The sequence below is a fragment of the Heterocephalus glaber genome, unplaced genomic scaffold (genome assembly GCF_053883595.1).
Source record: "Heterocephalus glaber isolate CG9 unplaced genomic scaffold, H.glaber_assembly_v1.0 deba00001523, whole genome shotgun sequence".
NCBI classification, from domain to species: domain Eukaryota; kingdom Metazoa; phylum Chordata; class Mammalia; order Rodentia; family Bathyergidae; genus Heterocephalus; species Heterocephalus glaber.
In genome coordinates this window covers 10,556,642-10,579,242 of record NW_028258327.1, presented here as the reverse complement: position 1 = coordinate 10,579,242, position 22,601 = coordinate 10,556,642, and the positions used below count along the sequence as shown (strand labels likewise).

Sequence of the window (22,601 nt, the reverse complement as noted above, 5' to 3'; positions counted from 1 at the left end):
TCTGTTATCTAAAACATTTACAAGAGGGTTTCAGATTTGGGAACTTTTCAGATTTTCAAGTATTTTCAGATTTGGGAACTTTTCAGATTTTCAAGTATTTTGAAATCTGAAATCAGATATAATCTGAAGTCCAAAACATACTGAGCTTCACAAAGCTAAAAAAGTTTCAGGTTTCAGAGCATTTTGGATTTCGAATTTTCATATTGGGATGCTCAATCTATATTAAACATCTGCTGTAAGCTTCTGAATAAATACTGCATCCACTGAGGAAAAAAACAGATCCTTCTCTTGATCTTAGGTAATTTACAGGTCTAGTTGTAAATGAAGACTAAACACACAATAACCACTGGGTTAAACCACGCTGCATGTGCTGTGAGGAAAAGGATGCTCTGAGAGTAGAAACAACCTATCATTTACAAGTGCCCATATTTTAGTATAACATTCTCTAAATCTCATGTTATAAGATAGTATGATTTACCAAGTAAGACAGTCTGATTCCAATAAGATGAATCTATAATCTGAAAACTACTGTATTTTGATTTCAAAGTTAGTTTGTTTTATTGTTTTATTTTTTGGGTAAGAAATGGGTAAGAATTAGAGTATGTCATGAGGAGTAAGAGGAAAAAGAAAATAAAGACCAAAGGCTAGAGTTTTTTACTGCACAAGATAAAATTTTACAAGATGCATATGATCATGAAAAAGTCTTCTAAAACTGAAATGTTAACAAATAATTTTAAATTCAAGAATGTTTAATGTTTCATGGAACCTTACTAGCTAAAGGACTCTTACTACTAAATTCTGTTATAAAACAGAGTTCATATGTAAAAATTATTACCACTTCTAAACTCCATTTTCACTATTTCTAAATTTCAGTATTCAACCAAGCTGGCTATGTATCAAAAAGTTGAGAAAGATTGCTCCAAGTAAAATGGACTAAAAAAATGTCATTGCAAATGCAAAGTATTCTATATAACCTTCCAACATAAACCTTGCTCACCTCCCCCTACAAAGTCTTAGCAAAAAAACTTTTTAAAGAAAATTTACATTATTCATTTTGAACTTCTAAAAATGTACAGTGCTAAAGTAGCAGTATTCTAAACATCAAAGAGCAATTTCTCAAGTTTCATAAAATCACAAGGCAGAAAGGGTCTGGGAAAAAACCTGTTGTGCTGTCTGTTACTGGGTTTCCCACTGATACTGTTAAAAGTGATGCTGCCATTCAGTAAGATACCTGCAGCTAATCCTTTGGTCCTCTGCTCAAAGATGAAAGCATCAGTAAATGCTCTCCAAGTGCACAAAGTGCTGATGCAACTGACAGAGGACTGGTAAAGCCAAGAATCCACAGAGAATTCACTGGCCCGTGTCATTTGTACACACAATAGTCAGAATTACAATTCCCGGATTTCCTCTAAACAAAAAATGGGAAAGAAAAAGCACTAAAGATTGCTACATAAACACCACTGCTTATACTTATGTGGCACTTTCCAGTCTTATTCTACCTTATTTGGTTCCTTCTCATTTGATTTCTTCTAGCAGAAATAACTTATGAGGGTAACTGACACCACAAAATGGTATTTATGTGTGCATTCAATATACACTTAATAGCAGCAAGAACCACTGCAACAACATGGCCTAAATGTAGAATTTGCCTAATAGCTAATGAACCAAATGTGAACTTCCCCCTTTTATGTACTTATGCTGAAATTAAGAAGAAGAAAAAAGAATTTAACATAATTTCTGTGAGTGGCATCACTCAGTGAAATAATCAAGGCCCAAGTTTATATATAAGGAGATAAAATGTCTTTGGAAGATCTTAGAATCAGAGTTCTGAAAAGACAGATTCTCTAACAAGGAAACAAAATGGGCCAGACTGCTTCAATCCTCAATGACAACAAAATTCCAAAGACTGGAATTTTTCTTGATGTGATGCAAGTAATTTACTGTCAAAACAGAATTTAATACCCGGGGAAGCTCTCTCAAGAAAGAAGGTAAATCAAAAGTATTGTCAAAAACAAAGAAATCTCTCTTCTCTCTCTCACACACACACACACACACACACACACGCACACACACACACACTGTTACACAAGCAATAAAGGAAAAGTAAAGAATATTTGCAACGCAGAAAGAAAGTCAAGAAAATGACTCACATAGAAGACCTGTTATAGAAGAAGTAATAGTGAAAAAAGATTTGATAAATACATGGTTAAATAGAACAGGCACTGTATTTAATAAATGTCTAACTTATGAGAGGAAAAAACAAGCTAGCACTACAATATTCAACAGTAATGATACATGTAAGTTAGAAGTGGGTTTGTGGGTTTCCTAAGAGTTAATAAATTCTTAGGAATTGAAATTTTTTTAAAGAGGTTGTTTTAGTCCACTAAGGCTACCTTTAAACACAAAAAACACACAAATTGGATGTCTAAAGAACAGAAATTTATCACAAAATTATCACAATTGTGGAGGCTGAAATTCCAAGATCAAAATGTCATCAGGATTATTTTCTGGTGAGACTGCTCTTCCAATTTTGTAGACATATGTGTCCTCGGAATTTCATGTTTTGATGTGCATGCAGAGAAAGACAAAGATCTGTACATGCAGAGAGGGACACTGCCAGCCATAGTTAAACTGAAAGTTAAGGCTTCAATATATAAATTTTGGAGAATACAAACATACTGATTTACTGCAGGCTAGATGAGTATTCATGATAAAATTATCTGGTAACCACTAGAAATGCAGATAGAAAGCTTAGACCCAGTCCCTTTGACTCCTGTCACCATTAATGCTGATACATAAACTCCATTGGACAAAGAAGCACCTAGCAGATGAGTAGTGAATGCTCTTGGGTGTGTCTGGATGGGTCATGGAGGCTTGGCCTTAGGTACTATTATACCACATATGGTCCCTCCCCATCCCTGTTCTGCTTTTCCATCAAGGTGAACTGTGCAGCTTTGCTCTATCATATTCTTCCATGATGATGTTCCCACCTTAGAATCTGTCAACCATGCACTGAATCCCCTGAACTCTAAGCCAAATAAATGTTTCCTCCTTTAAATTGTGTCAGAGACTATATTCAGCAATGAGAAGGCTGACTAATACAATCTCAAAGAACAGTAAAAAGTGAGAAGAGGAAAATCAATCTAGTTAAAAGGTGAAGAAGAAAGATGCAAACTAGAATAAAAAATATGTAATAAATAAATCCAAATGAATCAGTCTTCATTCTAAACATAAACTAAATTTCCCAGTTAAATACAAATACCTAGCTATGTGTTATTTACAACAGACACATCTAAAAACATAAGGACACAGATCCAACTTAAAAGCCAAAGAGAAGAGAAAATTATATCAAACCAATAATGATCTATGGAGAACCCTATATTGTTTTATTACTATCAAAGAAAATAAAACTAAGTTAGATAACATTTTTTTTGGTACTGGGGATCGAGTAAATCCCCAGCCCTAGGTAACATTCTTATTTCATGTAAAAACTCATTATATGATAAAAAGGTTTAAGATGCCACAAAAATATTTTAAAAATCTAAACTTGTATCTAAGAACAAACCTCAAAATATATAAGCCAAACAATTATCCAGATACAAATGATAAATTCATCATTAAAATCTCTCAGTAACTAGAGGATTAAGTAGATAAAAACATCACTAAGTGTAAAGATTTTATTAACACAACTAAAATTTTCATCTTATAGATACATGTGGAAGACTATACCCAGAAACTACAGAATATACATTATTTACAAGCTACACCTGGAACATTTATTAAATCAGAACATTTGCCATGGCCCGTAAAGCTAATCTCAACGAGCAACAAAGAACTGATAGAATGTACACCACATGCTTATACCACATCATAAGTAAGTCAGAAATCAGACAGAACAAGAACGTATCTTTGAAGACTAAGAAACAACATTCTCAAGAATTCTTAGATCAAAAAATCATAGAAAATAATCAGAACTGTGTAATTTTTTAAAATTCTGATAAGCAGCTGAAGTGGTGATTTCAGAGAAAGTTATAGTTCTTGAATAATGACACAATTGAGGAGTTAGCACTCAACCTAAAAATAAAATAAAGCAGAATAAAACTAAAAACATGGAAGAAAGAAAGTAAAGCATAAAAATTAATAAGCTAGAAACAAGTGTATTACAGAGACGATCAGCAAAGCAGAAAACTTGTTCCTTGAAAAGATTAAAAGAAATGATACATTTCAAAATTGAAGGTCAGAGAGAACACAAATTTGCAACATCCGAAGGAAAAATGGGACATATCACAGATGTAGCAATGATTTAAACATATTAAAAAGGTATAATTAAAAATTTAATACTATAACTTCAAGAATGTAGTTACAAAGACAAATAGCCCTTAACAAGAGAACGGATAAACTGTGGATTTCATACACTAAAACACTAAACAATGAAAACATACAAGAATATAATAGTGAGCAAATGAACCAAGCATAAAAGTATATATACCTAGTATGATTCCACTCAGATAAAGTTCAAAAAAAACTAAAACTAAAGAATATACTTCTTTAGGTATAAGGCAAGAATTGCCTTTAGGTAAGGAATGAATACAGAGGATTCTAGGCATATTTTCTTAAACTGGCATAGGTTTATGGTATTCAGTTATTTAAACTCATTAAGTTTTTATGTTTATATACTTTTATATGTGCAGTAAACTTCATAAATTTTTTTAAAACAAAATAAAATCAGTTTCAAAAATATTCTGAAATTTCCTGTAGACAATTAACATCCACAAGACCTCGTGAAAGAACTTTCCCTGTTCAGTCTATCCATGACTGTTACATTTCATGACAAAACACAGATAGTTCTTTGAGACAGTTCACAATAAAAAAAAAAAAACCCTCTTCATTTTAAAGTGCTAAAACAGAAGTAAGCACCAAGTACTAAGGGAAGACAGAACCTAAGACTGAGATCTAGAAAGGCGGAAATGTGTGCCATAGTGATAAATACAATGTCTGAAAAAAACAGAATAGCTCAGAAAATGTGTGTGTGTTCATGTGTATGTGTCTGTATTCTCTTATATCATTCTACTGTCAGTACTAAGTTTTAAAAATGAAAAATACTCATGGAAAGTACAAATATGACAGCATTTGTTAGGGTCATGCTTGATGACTAAGGACAATTTCAGTTCTAAAAATGAAGAGAAAAATTTCTCTGTGTATCTAGTCGTCAGTTTTTATATTTTCATGTATGTCCTTCTCCTAGTTTTTGTCCGTTTTATATCTCTAGTCCTGGAAGTAAACACATGGTTTTGTGATAGCCAGAATGTCCTGGTTTCAAAAGGCAATTTCTGGGGCCGGGGATTTAGCTCAGTGGTTCCGTAGCCTGCCCCACAAGTGCAAGGACCAGAGCTCGATTCCCAGTACCAAAAAAAAGTAATTTCTGGCTAATTCTGTATTACTGACAGAAAGTAAGAAATACATAAATATGCAGATAAATATAGACACAGACATACACACACACACAAAGGAAAGAAAGCTCAAGCTATAATTCTGTACATTTAAGCCTCCCAAATTTATTTTAAATATTAAGAGTCCAGGAGTTGACAGCATGGGGCAGATGACAAACTATTATTAAATTATAGACATGACTACACAGGAAACAATATTCATTTATTCTATCATATAGCAATTATATACACATCAAAATATGTGGACAGAAAGTTGCACAGAAATATAGTAAACTAAAACTGAAGAAGGAAAATATTTTCAAGGTACACTCCCAACTGCTGTATGTATTCAGCTGGAAATAGCATTTAAGGATATAACTGAGCAATAACAATAGTTTGGGGTTGAGACTGTATCTTTGTAGACATCTAGAGTTACAGTTTCATTTGAAGGAAGTGTTAGTCAGATCTGGGCTCAAATCCTATCGGAAGTTGAATGAAGTCTTTCATATTACAGTAACAAAAAAAAAAGCCTGCAGAAGGTAAACAAGGAAGACTGATTAGGTCTATAGATTTTATATTAGGAATAATAGGTACTTTGAGGTCAATAAAAAACATCAATACTCTATCTATCCAAAAAAATTCTAATTCTAGATCTTTATCCAAAGAGAATAAACAAAGATGTGTATAAAATGTTTTTTTCATTAAGTTTATTGGTACATTTTAGGTATACAATATGATGACATTTATCATTGGGAATATGTTCCTTTACATGGTGTATCTTGGTTCTTATTTTTTCCCTATTCCCCTGCCCTCCGTTCAACCCCTCCACCCTTCCCTATTTACAAAGACTTTCCGCTTTTTCCTTTTCTCATATTTATTCCATTCCCTTCTTTCCTTCCCCCTACCCCTCCCACTTCCCCTTCCCCTTTGACCTTTTCTTCCTATTTCACAATATCTAGTATACATTTTGACCCTTATTTACACTTTCAGTTTCTCACACCAGAAAAACTATTCGCTATTTACAAGTGCGCCCTACTTATTTCACTTAAGAGTATGGCCTCAATGTGCATCCATTTAGCTATAAATGTCTCTAATTTCTCATTTTTTGTGGCTGAGTAGTACTCCATTTTATTTAGAAAACCCCACATAGGGCCGGGGATTTAGCTCAGTGGTTCTGGCACCTGCCTTGCAAGCGCAAGGTCCCAAGTTCAATTCCCGGTACCAAAAAAAAAAAAAATTTAGGGCCAGGGATTTAGCTCAGTGGTTTCGCCGCCTGCTGCGCAAGCGCAAGGACACGAGTTCAATCCCCGGTACCAAAAAAAAAAAAAAAAACCCCACATTTTCTTTATCCAGTCTCCAGTTGATGGGCATTTGGGCTGTTTCCAAGTTTTAGCTATTACAAACTGTGCTGCTATGAACATGGGCACACATATATCACTGTGGTATGATTCTTTTAATTCTTTGGGGGAAGATCCCCAGCAGTGGAATAGCAGGGTCAAATGGGACTTCCAGTCCTAGTTCTTTGAGGTATCTCCATACTGATTTCCACAGTGGTTGCACCAGTCTACACTCCCACCAGCAGTGGAGCAGGGTTCCTCTTTCCCCACAGCCCCGCCAGCATTTGTTATTGGTTGATTTCATGATAGCAGCCATTCTTTCTAGAGTGAGGTGGAATCTCAGTGTTGTTTTCATTCGCATCTCTTGGATGACTGGTGATGTTGAACATTTTTTCATATGTTTATTTGCTGCTTTTACTTCTTTGTCTGAGAAATGTCTGTTCATTCAGATGCCCATGTTTGGATTGGGTCTTTAAATTTGGGAGGTCAATCATGAATTCTTGATGAAGGAACTTTGATAAATGTTGTTTCTCGGTGGAAGTAGCTCTGTCGGGGAAGGGGCTGGGTTCCGTGTCCAGTCTGACTCCTTTCTGGGCCAGCGATCCCTCTGGCTCGGTTCTCCGTCCTCTCCTCCCAGGGACACTGGGTGCCAGCTCAGAGCGACCTCTGGCTGCGCGCCTAGCCACCCCCGCCCCTGGGACCCAGCGCGGTTTCCCAAGCAGGGAAAAGTGCGCAGCATTTCTGAAAAATGTTGAGCTATATAAGAAAGTCACTCATGCATAGAAGCAAAGACAAAAAGGAAACAACTTGTCTGATATAATGGTATATCCTCAATACATAATGATAATAGTATCCAGTGCTTAAAATGTTGAACATCATTTCATTACATAAAAAGTGGTTCATCTTTATATGAAAATTACAAAGCAACATATATAGTAAAGTGCTGCTTTTAGAAATTTAAAAATTATCTTACATGTTTATAACAATATACAACAAAACACTTAACAATTGTTAACTCAGCATAATTCTTTCCTTTTTAAATTTTCTTGTTTGGATTTTCTAAATTGTCTGTAATGAACATGTATCATTTCCATAATAAGAAAAAATATCTACTATCATGTGAGAATAAAGATTTGAAATCTTACAGTGGCAACTATACATGAAATACAAAAACAAAAATAAGAAGTTACCAGCATCATCAAAGGGGGAAACCTTAAATTCAAACCTCATAATACATGATTAAAGAAACAAATAATGAAAAACAGCATGCAAAGAAGTACTGCGTGGGAATAGGCTCAGAGAATTCAAAAACAGACTTCTTACTAGTGCTAGACCATGTGAAATTTTAGATGGCATCCTGGTTTATGTAAATTTAATCAAAATGAAGTAGATGGACTACATACAACCTGGAGAAAATGCAAAAAATAAGCTAAAAGATCCAAAGAATGGATTTTATAAGTATATACTCAGGTAAAGACAATTCCTTCTGGAAAGTAATGATGCTATACATAGAATACCCCCTTCCCAATCCACCTCCATGTGTATTCTCATCCTCTCAGGACCAATTTAGAGCAAAAAACTTGTAGTAGACAGCCTCAGCCAGAGATACAGAACCAAATACTTGGCATAAATGTTAACTGATTCTTGGATAATTTTCATTTGAAACCCTTATTCTGGTCCAAACTTTAGGCATCTTTAAATGTCTATGAATGATCTTTCTCTAAAATTACTTATAGAATTGTTTCTGTTTTTTTTTTTAAAAAAAAAAGAAGTGAGAACACATCCTTTTGGGAGGTAACAGTTAGAATGTAACCTGTACCTTCCGCACCAGTACCCCCAAGGCAGATTCTTAGAAGCTTTCACATAACAGAACTGTCTAAAGTAGTTTTTGAATGTTTTAATGATACAGAATAAACTAAATTAAATGAGAGAAAAAAGTTAACTAAGAAGCTGTGGTCAGAACTCCTAAAAGGATATGTAAAGCATAAAACTAAAAAGATCAACGATGGTTTCACTGAAAATTATCTAACAATCAATTACTCCAGATGACTGGTACAGTATTTGACTGGGGATGCTTTAAATCTAAATTGGACTTGGAAGAACATAATTTCTTTAGCATTATCATTCAGAGGAAATATTGGTAATAATAGTGCTATTATTAATTTCAATAGAGACCATAGCTTCTCCTCCTAACTGCAAATAGACTTTTGCCTAAGGCCTGAGAGTTGTTAAAATCCAATCTGTCTAGCTCTTCTTTACATTTATAATGAATATGAATGAGCTACCAGTATATTAGTTTCATTCTTGAGTTTTCTGAATCTTCTCTCATACAAACCGAAATGAACACAAACTGTCTTTCACAATCCTGTCCATATTTATTTGCATACAGGCAAAAAAGGCATTTTATCCTATGTGTCAAACTCAGTGACTGAAACAGCTTGCTGTCAGCTTCAGAAACCATTTCTTTTTTTTACAAGCATGGCACACTGCCTCAAGCCAACTAAACACTAAAGTATGTTGGGCTGCTCACACCGCAAATTATGTGGAATGTTCTCCATGTTTTTGGTTGCTAAAGTACTGATTTTGTGGATCATCCAGTTCAAATTAAAGGCACATCTGACCTCAAACAGAAAATTCCCATGAAACTGACACTGTAGTTGACCAAGATCCCATTCACTTCATAAGTCTGTGTTCTCAGGCTCAAAATCAAACATCTCAAACGTTATTTTTCAAAAACTGAAGAGACATAATATAAACTCTAAAAGTCATTAATGTGTTTCAAATAAACACTAAGAACTCATCCTAAATATACATGTCATAGTTCCAAAAACAGTGTATAGTGGAGGCCACCTGCAACAAAGGGAATTTGTAGCAAATATAAGTATATTTCCAGGAAAGACCTAACAAACTAAAGCAAAAATCAGTCTAACAGATTATTCACTTCATTTCTAATTTTCATACATATGCTGAAATACAGTAGGTTCGACTGCGAGATGTGATTAAGAAATAGTCCATCAGACCGGGGATTTAGATCAGTGGTTTCACCGCCTGCTGTGCAAGCGCAAGGACCCGAGTTCGATCCCCAGTACCAAAACAAACAAACAAACAAAAAAAGAAAATAGTCCAAAAGTGAATAAGGCAGCATTATATGAGACCTTATAATAACCATATAAAAATAACCTTATAATAACCGAAGCATTATATTAGAAGTATTATTTTCCCAAGCATCAATGAGTCCTCTCAAATGAAATAACGCTTAAAAAAGGGTCCATAAAGTTCTGCACCAGAACTTCCACAAGGTTTGACTCTCATACCTTTGATATTTATTCTCTAAGTACTACACTTAAAGACAATGCCCTGAATGTCATTTTTGAAGGTAAAAGAAAACACTATATTGATAAGTGAACAGAGATTTGCTTACCAAAGATAAACTAAAGAAACTTAAGAATCAATCATCTTCAATCATTGACTTCAATCACCCACTGTTGTGGAGATTCATTCATCTTAACAGATAAATGTGTGCAAAAGATCTTGGCATATGTCTCCCTGGTCCAAGCTTTTTAAGAGTTCCAGAACACACCAGAAAAGAGTATCATTTAACTTAACTGATAGAAAGTAAAATGCTGAAAAGATGACAAGCTCTAACAAGAACTATTTTTAACTTCTGATCTTTTAGACCTGCTGTTCTTAGTGTACATGTATCATCAAGTCCCTGAATGGTTTTCCTCACTAAAGTTAGATAACTGACATAGATGTTATCTGTAACAGGGATTGTAGGGCCTATATAAACCTGTGTGTGTGTGTGTGTGCGTGTGTGTGTGTGTGTTTCAAAAACAATCATTCATAAAACAATCATTCCAAAGCAAATAAACCTACATAAATTTAAGGTATTCACATTAATCAAGACAATTCAGGAACTAAGTCACATCACAACCACCTTAGAACTCAAATTCTTCCCTTCTCGCCTGCAGTTCAGTAAACTTAAGGTACAATGGCAACTGCAGGTAGGATTTTTAAGTATGTGACTATTCTAAGCAAATTTTTCTCCAAAACTGTTCAGGATGCTGCACATTTTTCAGAAATGCTTGAGAAACTGAATTCTTTATTAAAATTTCAGTTTTGACAGCAAAGTGACCAACATATACTCAGATAAAAATCTGTGTCCCAAACAAAACTTTACAATATTAAGGGTTATTCTTCAATTTTTTTTCAAAATTTCACCAATACAAATAAGATGTTTTCTACACTATTTCCCAACTATTTTAGTTGTATGTATCTTTCACACACAAAATTATATGTAAAGCATATGCCTGTGAATTTTACTTTAAACACTTTTTGGCACTCTTTTCTTTAAAACTCTCACATTCTATTTTTATTGTTCAAAGTGATATGGATGATTGTAGAAACTGTGTCACTAAAATTCTAACCATGCAACACTTGACAAATTATAGGGACTTTCCATCTGTACTTTTTATTTATGGCTGACATCAGACTTATATTCCTATGTATGGAAAAGGGAGAAATGGAGATACAGGAGTAACAGAGACCTTGAGTGTGAATATATGGGCTTCCTTTACCCATGAGACACATGTGTTAGGATAATTTTTCACAAAGGTATGTTGTTGAAGGTTTGGGGGCTTTTTTGGGCTTTGTTTTGTTTTTAGTATCCAGGATTTTTTTAAGAAAAAAAATGTTTCCTAAAATAAGGGGGAGGGAGCTAAAATCAGGATGACGCTGAAGACCTGCCGAAGCTGAAAGACAGGCACACAGCGCCGCAAGCTGGACCAAGCTCGGAGGGCAGCTCTCAGAACAGCTGGAGCTCTCCGAGAGCCCAGCACCGCGACCGCGGCGGAAAAGTTGGGGAAACCCGCCCCTCCTCCCGCTCACCGCCCGGCTCCGAGCCAGCGGCCCGGCGCAGGAGAGCCGCGCAGCCGACCGCTTTCCTAGAAGGCCCGGCCGCCGAAGCACGGGGAAACCGAGTTCCCGCAGGGCCCCCCTGGGAGGCGCCGGCTGCGGGAACAACTCCCGCTCAGCGGCGGACGCCTGGGCGGCGAAACTCACTCGGGCCCAGCCGACTCCGGCTCCAGTCCGCTTCCACCCAGCCGCGCCCCCTTCCCGCCCCGGCCGGACCCCCCCTCACCTCAGGCCGAGGGCCGCGCGCTGGCCGGGGAGCGCTGCCCCGTCGCGTCCCTCCCGGAACTTTCCGGACATAGCACTTCTCTCCTCCGCTGCAGAGAACGACGCTTCCCCGCAGAGGATAAGGATGGCGAGGCGGCGATGCGCGCGGGAGCCGAAAGTGAGGAGCATCGCGACCGGCGCCTCCGCCCTGCTAGCAGCCGAGGCTCCCGCCCCCGGGGTAACCAAAGCACCCTCTTAAAGGCGCCGGCCCACTTTTAGGCGGGGAGGAGGGAGGAGAAGGAAGGAGGATGGGGGGTAGGAGAGGGCAGGAGGCCAGGGGGAAGGGCAAGAGTAGACTGGAGAGCCCAGGAGGCCACCGCCCCAGAAGTAACTAGGTTGCTCACTGGCCCTTTTCCGGCTCCTCCGCCTACCCAAGGTGGTGGGGTCGGACCTCTGCTTGGGAAAAAGCACCGCGGATAGGGCAAGTTCCTGTGCCCCACTCCGCCCCGGAATTTGGCCTCTAATTGTGCCTTTGTTACCCCGGAGCCCTGCGGCGACAGCCAGTGGAATTACTGCGTTGCCCTAGGCTGCTTGCCTCCCCTCCCTGGTTATTTATTCTCACCTCCGACGGTAATGAAAATCTCACCTAAGACAGTGGTAAACTGAACACTAGCAGGGTCCCCTGAAACACGCCGAACCCCAAGGTGTGGCGGAAGAGTTTGTCCTATTTTGTGTTCTCTATCAATGGCCATTTGCTAGATGGCCTCTACGTGGATTTCTAGAACCATTTACTTTCACGAACTAAAATTGTCCTTAAACTGAATTCAAGCCCTCAAAAAAGAACCTGCCTTAAGATCTAAACAATGCTACTTTTGAAATGTTGCTTTCAACTGACAAATGTTACTGTTTTTCCATCTATCATCAACTTTTGTGAAAACTGCTGAGGCTACAGCAAAAAGTGAGTTTGCTCAGGAGGTTCACAACATCAGCAGTTATCATGACCCAAGTAGTAGACCACAGTAAGGGTGTTGAGCAACATAGGGTCCACCAATGTCCACGGGCTTGTTTTCCTACCTCGTATCTCCAACCCTTGTTACTTAGTACTGTGGAGCCTCAGCATGATGTGGTAATGTTTTTACACTGCCCTGTGTTTTCTCACTGAGGTAGTAGGCGATTTGGGGTTAAGATCAAGTATGGGCTCCAAAGCACCAGTCCTAGCATGGCACTCAGAGGGCGTGGAATTTTCTAATTGACACAAAGTCACATGCATGGGCCATTACATCCCAGTTCATCCTCTCATGCCTACTGCAGCTGTGAAACAAGTGTTTGTGTTGAACTTGTGGAGGAAGAGAAACAGAGAGAATGTACAAAAGACTAGAGCAACTTCTGTTACCATACGGAAAGTAAACAAGCCCTGAGCTCTCTAAAAGCAGGAGATTAAGGCAGAAAAAGAGGTTAACAATAAGCAAGAGTGAAGATATCTTGGTTTTATAAGCTCTTATATAGTTAGGATAGTTGGGTGTGAATAGGCACCCAATTCAAACTGACTTAAAACCTACAGCAGAGGGGGTTGGAATTTATTTGGCTGATATATTTATAAATCCCAAGAGTAGAGCTGGCAGAAAAAAAAAAAAAGTAACAACAACAACAAAAGTATTTTTAAAAATTCTTGTTTTTCCTCCAGATGCTCCAAGAGTGTCAGGACTCAGTTTCCCCCCATATCTTGGCTGTGCTTTAATTGCACTGGTTCTGTTTTCTCTAAACAGGGGCAAAACCTACGCCTCCAGGCTTACCTCCAATCTCTTTAGCAATTGATCCCTCTGCAAGAGCACAGGCCAAGGATCATTTTCACTGGACTCACTTGGATCCTGTGCTCAGCTCTGAACCAACCATTGTAACACTCAGGCTAGAGTCATTTGCCTAGATCTGAAAAACCTCAAGGAAAATAGCTTTAGTTTCCCATTCTCCCATACATCCAAACCAGATAAACTAGTGGAAGAGAAAATTTCCCAAAGGGCAATTAAGGTATTATTAAGAAAGAAATATCCCTGGTACCCCCCAAAAAAAAGAAAATGAAAGAAAGAAAGAAAGAAAAGAAAATTTGAGTAGATGAGAACCACAGATGTCTGCTACTGCCCTCTATTCTCCAACACACACCACATCAACCATGACCACTACCACCACAAAGGGACTGCCTACATCTGGCTCCTTTACCAGTAATCTCAAGATCAGAAGAATAAGAATGCTGATGGTCACAGACTTATAAGTAATTGAACCAGACATCCATGTCCTTAGACCTCAGGAGATACTTTTAAAACTACTTCCAAATAATATCTAAAACAAACTATTTATGATTTTCCATCTAAATTATGGTAACCTAACCCCATAATCATTGTAAGTCTTGTGTTATGTAATCAATTGATAAGAACTTGATAAGAGTTCACAGAAATTCCTTTTTACATATATTGAGTTTGAAAAAAAAAATGTAGCCCATTAAAATCATTTGTCAGTATTCAAGTGCCACAGAGCTCAACTTCATTATTATACTTCAGTAATGTCTTTATGTTTTCAGAGATAGCATGGAGGATGTTATAATGTGCCTATCCAAAATGCTAGGTTTTGCCTTTTTTCTTCCCACACAGGAACTTTTCTTGTAGTTGCTAATTTTAGAAATTTTGTATTTTTCTTCCTTCATTTGTACATTCTGTAGAATTCCATATATATCATATAAAAATAGACATAAAATACTTTAGAATAATCTCAAACATCCTCTTAATTTCAGGGATAAAGAAATGAAAGCTTCATATGTGACTTGTTTCTTTTCTCTCACTGCTTGTAGAAGTTTGTTCTTCTGTTGGGTTTCTGGAATCCTAACAATTATATGCCTATGTGTAGATTTTTTTTGATCAAGGCTAGTTGGAGTCCTGTATGCCTCACTTATCTATATGTCAAGTTCTTTTCCCCTGCTTGGGAAGTTTTCTGCCATCACTTCTGTGAACAGTTTTTTATGTCATCTGCACTCTCTCCTGTTTCTTCATTGACTCCAATCAGTCTTATGTTATTCTTCTTTGCATCGTCGAACAGCTGCTGGATTGATTTCTCGTGGTTCCTTACAATTTTAAAGCAATTTTTCTTTTACTGGTCACTAATTGCAATCTTATCTTCTATATCTGAAATTCTGTCCTCACATGCTCTCATTCTGCTGTGTAGACTTTCAATGGAGTTTTGAATCTCCTGGAAATCTGTTTGCATCTGTTTTATGGATTCCATTTGTTTCCTATGTTGGGATTCCATCATGTTCCTCAGATCCTCTATTTTTTCATCTGTGTCCTCTCTAGATTTATTAATCATGTCTTGCACTATGGGCACAATCTTTGCTGTTATCTGAGAAATTATTTCAGATTTCATTTTTTCCAGATCCTTTTTTGTTGCCAGTTCAGGGAATCCAGGTGGTTGAGTATCAGATTGTTCCATCTTGTTTCCCTTTGGGGTTGCTGTAGGTGATCTGGAAGTCTGTTTTTGAAGCTTGTTTACGTGTCTTCTCATTTCCACGGGGGGTGGGGGGTGGGTGCTGCTGGCACCCACAAGGCTCACCTCCTCTGCCCTAGGAGCGAGCAGTGGAATGGCAGTGGGGAGCCTCCTCCTGGGTGCTGGGATTGGCTCACCTTCTCTGCCCTAGGAGCGAGCAGTGGAATGGCGGCAGGCAGCCTCCTCCTGGGCACTAGGATTGGGTCCAAGAAATGAAAGCTTCAATGGTTGACTTGTGTAGGTCTGTCCACCTGTTCTTAGCATTTGTAATGTGCCTAACTCCAAGCAGACAGAAGCAAAAGCATAGAACATAGTCACTGTTTTCAAAGATATTAAAATTAGTCAAGGAACTATCTAAAACATAAAACAATTACAGAGCATCACAATATATAATATAATTTTGTGTGAAAAAATTGTGATGAATGCTATGTTTTAAAATAGGCATTGTAATTGGAGATACTATAGACTAGTCTTAGAAACATTTTTTATCAAAGAAGCAACTTTATAGCATCTTAAAAACTCAAAGATAAGCCAGGGATGGTGGCCCAAGTCTAATCCCAGCACTCTGGAGACAGGCAGGATGATCACTGCATGTTTGAGAGCAGCAGGGACTATGTACCATTGCAAGTTCAAGTCCAGTCTGAACTACACAGCAAGACCTTGTCAAAAAAAAAAAAAAAAAAAAGAGAGAGAGATAAAGGAGCTTTTCAAGTGAAAACAGAAAATGAGAAGACATTGATGGGAAAAAAAAGATATTGCCATTTGTTGAAATGGAAAGGATCCTGAACTGTCATGATTTAGAGGTTTCTCAACACTAAGTTATGAAATTTCACTTATTAACCACTGTTGTTCTCTGCTGTGTTGTTTCTTTGTTGTTCTTATTGCTTGTCTTTTTGCAGTGCTGAGGATCAAACTAAGGCTTCATACATGATAGGCAAGCCCCTACACTTCTACATCCCCAGCCCCAACCATTATCATTTTAATTAAACAAAATCAGATATCAGCCTATATTCTACTTTAGAACATTGTTTGTTAATATTTGTTTCATTATCATATTTGTTCTGAGCTATGATGTAAATTCTGTCTTGAGTCATGTTCAAAATAAGTTCAAAAGCCTTAGTACTGAAACAAATACACTGGATGTGAAACTCTACTTTATGGAAAGACATTAAGCACTTAACATTTCTCCAAGCATTAATTTCCTGTGTGGAAGAAATTTTCAGCAGTCATGTGTGCATAGTAAGACCTGTAAATGGTAACACTTATTTATTGATTAGATTGAAGATTTTCAAACCTCACTGAACACAGAATCACCTGAAAGATTCTCCAATGTAACACTGCCTGGGGCCCAGCCTCAGAGACCCAGATTCAGTTTAGATATTGAATCTGAACGCCAGTGAGATTAAAGCCCAGGTGGCTCCAGTACGCAGTCATAGCTGAGAACCCCTGGATTGTACCCATAGGAGAACACATCTAACACCTGAAGAGTGTGATGATACACTATCTCTTTCTTTAGTGGACAAGTGACCTTCATGATTTATGCATCTATTTCTTCACCAAGCTATAGATAGCATGCTAAGTAGTCAATAGAATTATAACTACTCTCTGCTCTGCATTGCCCCTGAAAAATCCTCAGTTGTAGTGCTAACAGCCATTGTTTAATCTCAGCCAGCAACACAGCATGAATCCTGAGTCTTAATCTCTTATGTGTCTCTCCACATGTACAATTTATGGTCAGTTATCAGCATACAATAGCTTCTGCAGGTGTTATGGGGAGTCAAATGATACTAAAACCTTGCTAAGGAAGAGAAGTGCTGAGCAAATGACACTGGAAATCCATAAACTGAATAATTAGCAAGTGACTTATTATAATTCAGTTATTTCCATCCTGACTTTTAATAGTGTAGATTCTAAATATTATAATTAGTGGTGTACTTTTTGTCATTTTATATTCACAAATTCTTCTTTGAGTATTTTTTCCCTATCCAGTCAATCCCTCTATGTTGAGACAGAAAAATCTCCCTCAAAGACAATTTATCCAAAGATTCATAATCCAAAACCTTTGATATCTTGTGTAGGGTTTTTTTTCTATGTAAATACAGGCCTTTTTTTACATTAGTTGGGGAAGGATAGTGATGGCATAACTTTGAATCTCCCCAAAGAGAACACAGCAACCAAAATAAGAGGGAGGAAACTCAAAACTACAATTCTGATGACCAAACAGTATGTGCTTCATTATGTAACAAAATCAGAAGTTCCCAAAACCACTACAAAATCTTCTCACTTAAGCAACTGAAACTGAATCTAATCAAGCTTCTAGACATAATAAGAAATACAGAGGAGAGAGGATCAAGTTAAAAACACTCCAAGAAGGCAATCAATCAAATCCAGTATATTGAATATTCAATAAGAAAAAACACCTGGTTTCTCTACCAATTTAATGACATTAAAAAAACAAGAGTCAGTTCATGAAAAAGTAAAGAGAGACATAAAATGTAATAATTAAGTACACTGCACACTAAGGACAAGGCCCTAGTGCCGGTATTTTTTCATGGTAGCTTAGCATTTGAACAAAAGACTTATTAATGAGAATCTCAGTGGGAAGACTATACAACCACTGCACTTGGCTGGCCCTCCGCACTGCAGGTGTTCACCCAGGTATCTCTGTGTTTTCATTCTTTCCCATGTGGCTGGGAACCAATGGTTAGCTTTAGCTATCCCCAACTTGGAATGTCCATGGTCAAGTCTATAGGTGTGTTCCTATGGACTAACTGGCTGGATGCTCTTCTCTTTTTGTAAGCCTTAATAGATACATGATCTCTTGGCCTTTTCCCCCTTCCCTCACTGTACCTCATCATGCTATTTTCCAACCCACTGAGTAAGCGTGTATACATCCACACACAATACACACACACACACACACACACACACACACACACTCTTATACACCAAATAAACACTGCAGTATTAGGTAAGATCCTACAGTCCAATGCCAATCAAAGGAGTAAAGAGCAGCCATCCAGCCTCCTTTTAGACCATGTCTTGTTCTCATGTTTCTCCAGCACTTGTATATAGACTACTATTGGCCCATAATTAAATTTTAGATAGGATAACCTTAGATATATCCATTTAATTATTTTTTAATTAGAAAATAGAACACATCAGTCTTTATGTATCAGTTCTTAGGAGGAAGCTAGGTTTTAAAAATTAGTCATTTAAAGATATTAAGTAAATTGCAAAGTTTTTGAGGATATGCAAAATTCATGAAGATGCTTTATATATGACTAAAAGTTTTAAAACTCTGCCTTAATAGAATCAGAAAGAGATTTCATAGTTCACACACTGCCCAATTCAGCAGGAGCTTCACTAAAAATGCAAGATTGCATAATACTTGAGTAAATGCTTTGGTATTGATAATCACAAATTCTTTTCACCATGACAGAGGGATTTTAGGCAGTTACTTAACCTTTCCAACCTTTAGTTCATTCATCTATAAAATAAGAATAGAATTAAACTATTACAAGGATTAAATAAAACATCCATGTGTAACATTTATCACAGTTCCTAACATAATGTTAACATCAATGCACGGTAGAATCATCATTAATGACACTATCAATGCATGTTACAACCATCACTAATGACAGAGCTGATATTTTTATAGTGGTTTTTATATCTCTTTCTCTTTTTTAAAAATTGTAGAATGGTAGGCAGCCAGCTGAAAAACTTTCTATTAGAAAATATAATTAATAGTATCAATGTCACCAAGTTTGAGGGTTTTTTCAGCATAATTTTTTTCAAAAGTGGTATAGTTCTTACCCACTTGACAGTAAATTTTGTCACTTTTATCTCATTTGTAATCACTAAGTTTTCATATAACTAATGTGTTTGAAAATAATTACAGTGGATCCTTACAAAAAGTATTACTTTGAAAACCTTGAAAGAATATTCAGAAGTTATAAAAGCTCAGTATTTTTGGTGTTTTTTTAATGAGATAATGAATAAACATGTACTTGAGTTGAAATTAATTTTTTTTTTGATACCAGCGATTGAACTCAGAACCTTGCACTTGTGAGGCAGCCAGTAGCACCACTGAGCTAAATCCCCACCCTTTTTGAAATTAATTTTAATTCATAAGTCATAAGTATAAATCCTCCATTGTAAAATAATAACCACTAAGAAAATAATCTCAAAATTACTATATAAAATCATTTCTATTTCTTCTAATACATAATTATTTAATTTATGATATTCATTTTCCAAAGATTTTTTGCTGATGTTAGACATATAATTTATACAGACAATTGAAAAAACAATAAACCAGTGTACCAAGAGAATTGTTTGAATAAGTTCATTGTGGTGTCCTGCTACAGGGATTCCACATCATGGCCAACTTGTTATCCTGAAGACCCGCCACCACATTAACCAAAACCACACTTCCCCACTACTTACAGCTGTATTAGTCATTTCCTATCACTGGGAAACACCACAACTTAATGGAGGTGAGGTTTAATGTGGCTCACAGTTTTAGTGAGTAAAAGAGATAGCAGTGTCTACTAGAGGAAGAGAGGAAAAAGAACTATATTTCTAACTTATATGAGAGGGGGATCAGAGAGAGGAAGGAGTGGTTAGCTGAATAACTATCTCCAGAATTCTTCCTAAATAGAAGTGTCAAGTGTTTGGGACATTTGATATAAGAGAGATGTTAAGGCTTAAATGACAAACATGCCAAAAAATTCGAGAAGGGAGAAGCTGGATCACATGGACAGGGGTAGAAGCTTTTTGCTCTCGAAAGTGACAAAGAAAAAAAGAAAGAGTAAGAAACTAAAGAGAGGAGAAAGAAAGTGGGGGAGAGGGCCTGAGACTAGGTAAGGGGGAAGATTAATGATACTTCTTAGTGGCAAGTTCCTCAAAGACACTGTCAGAATCATGATAAGAGCTGTTTCATTTGTACAGTAACCTAACCCACTTCATTTTCTCTCCAGAAATTCATTAAAATCAGACCAAGCTACAAATGCTTTTTGGAGGTTGTGTTTGTTTGTTTATTGACATCAAGAGAATTCAATGAAGTTGTGATTCCTGTCTATGTTGACTTAGTACACACTAGATGAATTAAAGAAGCAAAAGCCTGAAAGGTACATATTTCAGAAGAGCTCAGTCCTTTAGAGATTTTCAAAACTTTGAGACTTTGTACATTCATGACTATGAACTTGGGTGTGATCTAAAGATGAGGGTGCCTGGTATTCATCCACCAACTCCTGTCAATCACTACAGGAGAGTAGCTTCTTGAGGCTTATTCTCTGAAATACCTGAACTGTCTTGGTTTGTGCTGGGGTGGAGCTGGAAGCTGGCTCCAGAGGAAGGAAGCCCTCAGAGGCACGTAGGCAGAGATTGGGGTTCTGACTACTAAAAGTGTGGTTATCATGCATGGAGGTATTAAAGCAATGATAATATGTACTACGTAAGGGTAAAGAGACTTGCCAGTAGTCCCAGAAGTCATTCAAGACTAGGGACAACATATTGCAGGGTGAGTGGAAAGAGGAAGGGAATCTAGTTAAGACTTAAGCCAATTGAGTTTGAATTCTAGCTCTGTTCTCTAGTTTTTGTGCAACTTTGGAAATCAGCCATTCTGAGCTTCAATTGGATGTCCTCCTCTCTTCACTTCTCTGTAAAATGAATGTAATTAACTTGTAGGATTTAGGAGAACTGAATAAAGAAATGTTCATAACATAAAGGAAAGAGGGGATTGCCTAAAACAGAAAAGACAGAACATTAAATGGCAATAAACAGTAATAATTATTACATCTTTATAAAATGGACTGACTTTGATATGCACACAAACAGGAAACAAAAAGAAAAATCTTTCTGTTTTTCCCTCCATCCATGACTTTTAGCAATGCTGTGTGGACTCTCCCTTCCCCACCACTGGACAATGTACAGTTGCTCTCTGTTCCTTTTCAGTTCTTACCATTTTTCACTAAGTCTAAGATAGATTGGTGGGAAATCAAGATGTATCTTATAATCTAATGAATCTTACTTTAGATGCAGTTCTGAAAATAGGATTCATTTTGATGATGAGCACTCCTTTTTCATCCATTCAAAAGTCTAAAATCAAGGTTTCAACATTGATAGCTATTGAAACTAGTGAATAGGTGCACTGGATTCACTGTATTCTACCTTTGAGATGTTTGAAAACTTTCACAATACAAAGCTGTACTAAAGTTTATCATAATCTAATTAAAATTTTTAATCATATTAAACTCTTCTTAAAAATTGGACATCAGAATAGGTATACAGAGATTTTGATAAGATTATTTTTAAAAGGTAAATAAAACTAAAATGTATATTTTTCTTTCTTGTTTATGTTACTTTCTGTCACAAAGTCAGCTTTGCTGTGGCATACATGAATATAAACATAAATGAATACAATTTAATTAAATTGCATTTAACTAAAATTTAACTAAACAAGCATTGAACACTATATCGAAGAAGAAAAAAGGGCAAGAGCTATTTCTTTCAGATTTATAGGGCCCTTCTTAGAATACAATGTTTAATCAGAAAATATGATGAATGTTTCAGTTTTTTAAAAAACTTATTATGGTAAAAGACAATTGCCATTAATCCCTCTCAAAATACTCCCCCTTGCTTCTAACACATTTATCTCATCTTTTTTGCCACTTTCTGAAGCAGTTCTGGAAGTTCTTTCATGAATATCTTTGGTTGTGCTATCATGATTGCCTTGATGTCCTGAATCCATTTAAAATTTTTACCTTTCATGATCATTTTGACTTTGGGGAAGAGTCAGAAGTAGCATAGTGCCAAATGTGATGAATAAAGTGAATGAAAACTCGCCATTATGTTTTTGACAGAAATTGCTGTAAATGATTGATCAATGAGGGGTGATAGAAAACTACAATGAATGTTTAAATTGTTTAAATCTGTTGCAATAAGAGACACATTGCCATTAATACCTCTCAAAATATTCCCCCTTGCTTATCCCATCATTCTTGCCAATCTACATGATAAGGGTTTTTTTTACTTAATCATTCACCATATTTTTCAATCACCTCTTCTATATTTCTGAAATGACAACACTGAGAAAGACAGTGTAGGGAGGGGGAATGAACTTAAGCTCAAGATAAAATATTCTTCTGAAGTTTTTCTTTGGATACATTGCATGTATCTTTGG

General features: G+C 36.7%; 1 protein-coding gene across 2 annotated transcripts in view; it reads right to left on the bottom strand.

Annotated features, from left to right (window-relative positions):
- Positions 1-22,601, bottom strand: part of Gpr63 (G protein-coupled receptor 63) — a 131,098-nt gene that overhangs the window by 47,151 nt on the left and 61,346 nt on the right. Inside the window, exon 1 of one of the 2 annotated variants that reach the window (XM_004862502.3) lies at positions 11,907-12,062. The exons of the other annotated variant lie outside the window; for it this stretch is intronic. The gene's annotated coding sequence lies outside the window, so the exon portion shown is untranslated. Of the gene's footprint in view, positions 1-11,906; positions 12,063-22,601 lie in introns of those variants that run through there. 2 annotated transcript variants of the gene reach the window in all.